Source organism: Bufo gargarizans, chromosome 5, assembly GCF_014858855.1.
Source record: "Bufo gargarizans isolate SCDJY-AF-19 chromosome 5, ASM1485885v1, whole genome shotgun sequence".
Classification (NCBI taxonomy): Eukaryota; Metazoa; Chordata; class Amphibia; order Anura; family Bufonidae; genus Bufo; species Bufo gargarizans.
In genome coordinates this window covers 20,311,396-20,320,279 of record NC_058084.1, presented here as the reverse complement: position 1 = coordinate 20,320,279, position 8,884 = coordinate 20,311,396, and the positions used below count along the sequence as shown (strand labels likewise).

Here is an 8,884-nt window from a genome sequence, read left to right as displayed (position 1 = left end):
AATAAGGCATTTTTGAAAAAGTAATTATGTTCTTGTGTGTCCATTTTCTGAACGCCATATGTTTTTTATTTTTCTACCGATCGTCTTGTACAGGGGATCGTTTTTTTGCAGAAAGAGTAGAGGTTTTTATTGGTACCATTTTTGGGTACATATGATTTTTTGATCATTCATTATTACACTTCATAGGGCAAGGTGACCCAAAAATTGGCTGTTTTGGAACAGTTTTTTTTTTTTTACAGCGTTCATCTGAGGGGTTAGGTCATGTGACAGTTTTATAGAGCAGATCGTTACGGACGTGGCAATACCCAATATGTATACTTTTTCTTATTTATTTAAGTTTTACACAATAATAGCATTTCTGAAACCCCAAAAATTATGTTTTAGTGTCTCCATAGTCTGAGAGCCATAGCTTTTTTTTTTTTTGGCCGATTGTCTTAAATATGGGCTCATTTTTTGCGGGATGAGGTAACGGTTTGGTACTATTTTGGGGCTTATATGCCTTTTTGATCGCTTGGTGTTGCACTTTTTGTGATGTAAGGTGACAAAAATGGCTTTTTTTTTTACACAGTTTATATTTTTTACGGTGTTTATTGGACGGGGTTGATCATGTGATATATTTATAGAGATAGTCGTTACGGACGCGGTGATACCTAATATGTGTGGTTTTTGTTTTTTACATTTTTTATAGGAAAAGGCAATTTTTTTTTATTTACATTTTTATTTATTTATTTATTTTTACTTTTATTATTTTCACTTTTTTTTTTATCAGTTCCCTCTTGGATCTTGAAGATTCAGTGGGGCTGATGGTTTTACTATACTTTGCAATGCTCTTGCATTCCAAAGTATAATACTACCAGATGTCTTGTAGGTGGCAGCACCAGATGCCTTTGCAAAGCGTCTGGTTGCCATGGCAACCATCGGGCGCACCAATCCAGCGCAGCAGCCCCGATGGTTGAGAGAGGGAGCCCCCTCCCTCTATTAACCCCATGGATGCCGCTGCATCTATGGGGTTACAGCAGAGTGTCAGCATAGAGCTGACACTCTCAGCTGATGGCGGCAGCTCAGGAATGGAGCCGCCACCATCACACACAGCAGGGGGACTGCATCGGGGGCAGCATTCAGAAATTACAGATCGGGCAGGATAAATGTATTGGGCGGGGAGGGGGTGGACCGCATCAGGGGCAGGATACATGGATGGGGGCGGGGACCAATGGCAGAGGCAGGGCTCACGGTGGTGGTGGGGGGGTTGGAGGCACACAAGAAGGGGGCACAGATCGGGGGGCTTCATTATCTGCAGAGCGCAGATCAGAGCCTGAAACCTGCATTTTAACACTGCCGCGATCCGATTGGTTAGTCTGCACAGACTAACCAATCGGATCGATTGCCGGCAAGGGACCACTCTGATTGGTCCCTTGCCGGCATTACTGCACTGTATGCTGTCCGTGACAGCAGCAGTGCAGGGGCAGAAGCTTTAATCCAAGCGCTTTGCAGCGCTTGGATTAAAGAACTGCCAGAACGTTTATATACGTGGTAACTGCACGGGGTATGTGCAGCTATCACGTATATAAACGGATTGCAGTTGGGAAGGGGTTAAGGACCCATGACGTACCGGTACGTCATGTGTATTTCCGATCACCGGCGGCGGTCAATTCAGACCTGCGGTTTGCAGCTTTACCTTCGGTTTGCGGCAGCGTGTGGCGATACCATCGGGTCCCCATGCGGCTGTAGGGGGTACCCGATGGCATGGAAGGCAGCGCGATGTCTAAGGAAGGCATCGCGCTGCCTTCCAGTGACGAGCCTGTGAGACTGGCTCTATAAACATATCAGATGAACACCGTAAAAAATAAAAAAACTGTGCTAAATAAACAATTTTTTTGTCACCTTACATCACAAAAAGTACAACAGCAAGCGATCAAAAAGGCGTTTGCCCACCAAAATAGTACCAATCTAACCAGCACCTCATCCCGCAAAAAATGAGCCCCTACCTGAGACAATCGCCCAAAAAATAAAAAAAAACTATGGCTCAGAATATGGAGACACTAAAACATGATTTTTTTTTGTTTGTTTCAAAATGATATTATTGTGTAAAACTTACATAAATAAAAATAAAGTATACATATTATTAGGTATCGCCGCGTTCATATCGACCTGCTAAATAAACCATTTTTTGTCACCTTACATAACAAAAAGTGTAATAGCAAGCGATCAAAAAGTCATGTGCACCCCAAAATAGTGCCAATCAAACCGTCACCTCATCCCGCAAAAAATTAGACCCTACCTAAGATAATCGCCCAAAAACTGAAAAAACTATGGCTCGCAGACGGAAACACTAAAACATGATTTTTTTTTGTTTCAAAAATGATATTATTGTGTAAAACTTACATAAATAAAAAAAAGTATACATATTAGGTATCGCCGCGTCCGTATCGACCGGCTCTATAAAAATATCACATGATCTAACCCCTCAGATGAACACCGTAAAAAATTTAAAATAAAAACTGTGCTAAATAAACCATTTTTTGTCACCTTACATCACAAAAAGTGTAATAGCAAGCGATCAAAAAGTCACACGCACCCCAAAATAGTGCTAATAAAACAGTCATCTCATCCCACAAAAATCATACCCTACCCAAAGTAATCGCCCAAAAACTGAAAAAATTATGGCTCTCAGACTATGGAAACACTAAAACATGATTTTTTTTGCTTCAAAAAAGAAATCATTGTGTAAAACTTACATAAATAAAAGTATACATATTAGGTATCGCCGCGTCCGTGACAACCTGGTCTATAAAAATACCACATTATATAACCTGTCAGATGAATGTTGTAAATAACAAAATAAAAACGGTGCCAAAACAGCTATTTCTTGTTATCTTGCCTCACAAAAAGTGTAATAGAGAGCAACCAAAAATCATATGTACCCTAAACTAGTACCAACAAAACTGCCACTCTATTCCGTAGTTTCTAAAATGGGGTCACTTTTTTGGAGTTTCTACTCTAGGGGTGCATCAGGGGGGCTTCAAATGGGACATGTTGTCAAAAAAACCTGTCCAGCAAAAACTGCCTTCCAAAAACCGTATGGCGTTTCTTTCCTTCTGCGCCCTGGCGTGTGCCCGTACAGCGGTCTACGACCACATATGGGGTGTTTCTGTAAACTACAGAATTAGGGCCATAAATAATGAGTTTTGTTTGGCTGTTAACCCTTGCTTTGTAAAAGTAAAAAAAATATAAAAAAATTGAAAATCTGCCCAAAAAGTTAAATTTTGAAATTGTATCTCTATTTTCCATTAATTCTTGTGCAACACCTAAACGGTTAACGACGTTTGTAAAATCTGTTTTGAATACCTTGAGGGGTGTAGTTTCTTGGATGGGGTCACTTTTATGGAGTTTCTACTCTAGGGGTGCATCAGGGGGCTTCAAATGGGACATGGTGTAAAAAAAACAGTCCAGCAAAATCTGCCTTCCAAAAAACGTATGGCATTCCTTTCCTTCTGCGCCCTGCCGTGTGCCCGTACAGCAGTTTACGACCACATATGGGGTGTTTCTGTAAATGACAGAATTTGGGCCATAAATATTGAGTTTGGGTTGGCTGTTAACCCTTGCTTTGTAACTGGAAAAGAATTATTAAAATGGAAAATCTGCCAAAAAAGGCCTCATTGAAAGTCAATGGGTCCGCAGAAAATCACGAAAAACTGAACAACGGACACGGAATGAAACAACGGTCGTGTGCATGAGGCCTAAGTGAAATTTAGAAATTGTATCTCTATTTTCCATGAATTCTTCTGGAACATCTAAAGGGTTAACAAAGTTTGTAAAATCAGTTTTGAATACCTTGAGGGGTGTAGTTTATAGAATGGGGTCATTTTTGGGTGGTTTCTATTATGTAAGCCTCGCAAAGTGACTTCAGACCTGAACTGGTCCCTAAAAATTGGGTTTTTGAAAATTTCGGAAAAATTTCAAGATTTGCTTCTAAACCTTGTAACATCCCCAAAAAATAAAATATCTTTCCCAAAATGATCCAAACATGAAGTAGACGTATGGGGAATGTAAAGTAATAACTATTTTTGGAGGTATTACTATGTATTATAGAAGTAGAGAAATTGAAACTTGAAAATTTGCAATTTTTTTTTTACAAATTTTTGGTAAATTTGGTATTTTTTTATAAATAAAAATGAATTGTTTTTACTTTATTTTATCAGTGTCATGAAGTACAATATGTGACCAAAAAAAAAAACAATCTCAGAACGGCCTGGATAAGTCAATTTTTTTTAAAGTTATCACCGGGCAGATTTGCAAAAAATGCCCCGACCAAGGAAGTCATCGCGCAGGCGCGGGATCTCGCTGAGGGGGAGAGAAAACAGATGGGCGGGCAGAGGAAGAGGCTGGGCGGGGATAAGAGCCGAAGAGGCAGAGCTGCCTGGGCTCCAACGCGGTGGACGCCGCCCTGGGCACTTGCGAGCCCTCATTTACATATGCATCAAAGTTCGTTTTTGGGAGTTTTAAAAGTCCACAAAAGCATATAAAAGGTACCGTTTTAATCATCTGTGTTGCGGCTACAGCGCTATGGGAACTGTTAAAAAGGGGCAAATGTGCTGACAGACTCCCTTTAAGGTGAAATAGGGCTGAGTCCTTAACCACGCCAGGACCGCCGTATGCAGGATTGCGTCCTGGCGGCAGCCCTCTCGCGAGAGGCGAGATTTTCTGTGAACGCGCGCACACAGGATCGGAAGGTAAGTGAGTGGATCGTTCGCTGGCAGGCTGTAGATGCGATTTTTTTAACCCCTAACAGGTATATTAGACGCTGTTTTGATAACACCGTCTAATATACCTGCTACCTGGTCCCCTGGTGGTCCCTTTTGCTTGGATCGACCACCAGAGGACACAGGCAGCTCTGTAATAAGTAGCACCAAGCACTACACTACACCCCGCCCTGGTCACTTATTAACCCCTGATCACCCCATATAGACTCCCTGATCACCCCCCTGTCATTGATCACCCCCCTGTCATTGATCACCTCCCTGTAAGGCTCCATTCAGACGTTTTTTTGGCACAAGTTAGCGGAAATTATATATATATTTTTTTCTTATAAAGTCTCATATTTCACTAACTTGTGTCAAAAAATAAAATCTCACATGAACTCGCCATACCACTCACGGAATCCAAATGCGTGAAATTTTTTAGACATTTATATTCCAGACTTCTTACGCTTTAGTGCCCCTAAAATGCCAGGGCAGTATAAATACCCCACATGTGACCCCATTTCGGAAAGAAGACACCCCAAGGTATTCCGTGAGGGGCAATATTGAGTCCATGAAAGATTGAAATTTTTATCCAAAGTTAGCGGAAAGGGAGACTTTGTGAGGAAAAAAAAAAATATCTTGGTCAAATGCCAACTTTGTATAAAAAAATGGGAAAAGTTGTCTTTTGCCAATATATTTATCTCACCCAGCATGGGTATATGTAAAATGACACCCCAAAACACAGTCCCCAACTTCTCCTGAGTACGGCAATACCACATGTGTGACACTTTTTTGCAGCCTAGGTGGGCAAAGGGGCCCAAATTCCAAAGAGCACCTTTCGGATTTCGCAGGCCATTTTTTACAGATTTTGATTTCAAACTACTTTGCACGCATTTGGGCCCCTAAAATGCCAGGGCAGTATAACTACCCCACAAGTGACCCCATTTTGGAAAGAAGACACCCCAAGGTATTTCGTGATGGGCATAGTGAGTTCATGGAAGTTTTTATTTTTTGTCACAAGTTAATGGAATATGAGACTTTGTAAGAAAAAAAAAAAGAAAAATCATTTTCCGCTAACTTGTGACAAAAAATAAAAAATTCTAGGAACTCGCCATGCCCCTCAGGGAATACCTTGGGGTGTCTTCTTTCCAAAATGGGGTCACTTGTGGGGTAGTTATACTGCCCTGGCATTTTAGGGGCCCAAATGCATGCAAAGTAGTTTGAAATCAAAATGTGTAAAAAATGCCCTGTGAAATCCGAAAGGTGCTCTTTGGAATGTGGGCCCCTTTGCCCACCTAGGCGGCAAAAAAGTGTCACACATCTGGTATCGCCGTACTCAGGAGAAGTTGGGGAATGTGTTTTGGGGTGTCATTTTACATATACCCATGCTGGATGAGAGAAATATCTCAGCAAAAGACAACTTTTCCAATTTTTTTTTATACAAAGTTGGCATTTGACCGAGATATTTATCTCACCCAGCATGGGTATATGTAAAATGACACCCCAAAACACATTCCCCAACTTCTCCTGAGTACGGCGATACCACATGTGTGACACTTTTTTGCAGCCTAGGTGGGCAAAGGGGCCCAAATTCCAAAGAGCACCTTTCGGATTTTACCGGTCATTTTTTTACAGATTTTGATTTCAAACTACTTTGCACACATTAGGGCCCCTAAAATGCCAGGGCAGTATAACTACCCCACAAGTGACCCCATTTTGGAAAGAAGACACTTCAAGGTATTTCGTGATGGGCATAGTGAGTTCATGGAAGTTTTTATTTTTTGTCTCAAGTTAGTAGAATATGAGACTTTGTAAGGAAAAAAAAAATCATCATTTTCCGCTAACTTGTGACAAAAAATAAAAAGTTCTATGAACTCACTATGCCCATCAGTGAATACCTTAGGGCAGGGATGGCCAATCTGAGGCTCTCCAGCTGTTGCAAAACTACAACTCCCAGCATGCCCAGACTGCCTACAGGTATCAGCCTACAGCAAAGCATGGTGGGAGTTGTAGTTTTACAACAGCTGGAGAGCCACAGGTTGGCCAGCCCTGCCTTAGGGTGTCTACTTTCCGAAATGGGGTCATTTGTGGGGGTTTTCTACTGTCTGGGCATTGTAGAACCTCAGGAAACATGACAGGTGCTCAGAAAGTCAGAGCTGCTTCAAAAAGCGGAAATTCACATTTCTGTACCATAGTTTGTAAACGCTATAACTTTTACCCATTTTTTTTTTACCCAAACATTTTTTTTTATCAAAGACATGTAGAACAATAAATTTAGAGAAAAATTTATATATAGATGTCGTTTTAAAAAAAAAAGTAATTAACAACTGAAAGTGAAAAATTACATTTTTTTGCAAAAATTTCGGTAAATTTCGATTAATAACAAAAAAAGTAAAAATGTCAGCAGCAATGAAATACCACCAAATGAAAGCTCTATTAGTGAGAAGAAAAGGAGGTAAAATTCATTTGGGTGGTAAGTTGCATGACCGAGCAATAAACGGTGAAAGTAGTGTAGTGCAGAAGTGTAAAAAGTGGCCTGGTCATTAAGGGTGTTTAAGCTAGGGGAGCTGAGGTGGTTAAGGGGTTAAAAAAAAGTTTATGTCCACAGCCCCATGATTTCACCTCGCTTGCGGCTGGGTGCCTGCTGTGTATGGAGCGGGCTTATTACTTACAATTCCCTGCGCCTGATGCTGTACAGCATTATGTGTTAAGGGGTTAAAGAAGACCTGTCGCCACTAAACACAGCCTGAAAGCACCTCTGCTGAGCAGACTGATGTAGGGAAATATTCAGTATAACCTGTGAAGAGCCATCGGCACAGGAGGAGCATTGTGTGTGAATAAGAGACGGCTGTCGTCAGGGCTGTGGAGTCCGAGTCCAGGAGTCGGAGGCAACGTTGGGCACCTGGAGTCGGAGTCGGCAAAAATGATCCGACTCCGACTAAATTTAAATTGGAATAAAAAATAAAAAAAAGCAAGTTTAAATGTCCCAATTCACAAAAAGTTATAATTAAAGGGAATCTGTCACCTGCTTTTAGCATTCTAAGCTGTCTCCATCGCCATGTTCAGTAAAGTACCTTATTTCCTGCAGTCTTCTTCTTACTTTATTTCATTTTGTCATTTTGATAAAAAAATCTCTTTTTCTGATACGCTAATGAAGCTCCAAGGTGCCCAGAGGGGTGTTTTTTCCCCTCTCTGGAGCCCAGTGACGCCCCCCTGCAGTGCCCAGCCCTCACTGATAACCCCTCCCTCCTGTACCGATAGCTGTCAGGCACTGATAACCCCTCCCTCCTGTACCGATAGCGGTCAGTCACTGATAACCCCTCCCTCCTGTACCGATAGCTGGCAGTCACTGATAACCCCTCCCTCCTGTACCGATAGCTGTCAGTCACTGATAACCCCTCCCTCCTGTACCGATAGCTGTCAGTCACTGATAACCCCTCCCTCCTGTACCCATAGCTGTCAGTCACTGATAACCCCTCCCTCCTGTACCGATAGCTGTCAGTCACTGATAACCCCTCCCTCCTGTACCGATAGCGGTCAGTCACTGATAACCCCTCCCTCCTGTACCGATAGCGGTCAGTCACTGATAACCCCTCCCTCCTGAACCGATAGCGGTCAGTCACTGATAACTCCTCCCTCCTGTACCGATAGCGGTCAGTCACTGATAACCCCTCCCTCCTGTACCGATAGCTGTCAGTCACTGATAACCCCTCCCTCCTGTACCGATAGCTGTCAGTCACTGATAACCCCTCCTCCTGTACCGATAGCTGTCAGTCACTGATAACCCCTCCCTCCTGTACCGATAGCGGTCAGTCACTGATAACCCCTCCCTCCTGTACCGATAGCGGTCAGTCACTGATAACCCCTCCCTCCTGTACCGATAGCTGTCAGTCACTGATAACCCCTCCCTCCTGTACCGATAGCGGTCAGTCACTGATAACCCCTCCCTCCTGTACCCGATAGCTGTCAGTCACTGATAACCCCTCCCTCCTGTACCGATAGCTGTCAGTCACTGATAACCCCTCCCTCCTGTACCGATAGCGGTCAGTCACTGATAACCCCTCCCTCCTGTACCGATAGCGGTCAGTCACTGATAACCCCTCCCTCCTGTACCGATAGCGGTCAGTCACTGATAACCCCTCCCT

General features: G+C 42.6%; 1 non-coding gene across 1 annotated transcript; it reads right to left on the bottom strand.

Moving 5' to 3' along the window:
• Nucleotides 1–1,003: 1,003 nt before the first annotated feature.
• LOC122939714 lies at nucleotides 1,004–1,089 on the bottom strand. The gene has a single exon (XR_006390152.1). It is a non-coding gene; the product is annotated as a small nucleolar RNA SNORD71 (small nucleolar RNA).
• Between the last annotated feature and the right edge of the window lie 7,795 nt (nucleotides 1,090–8,884).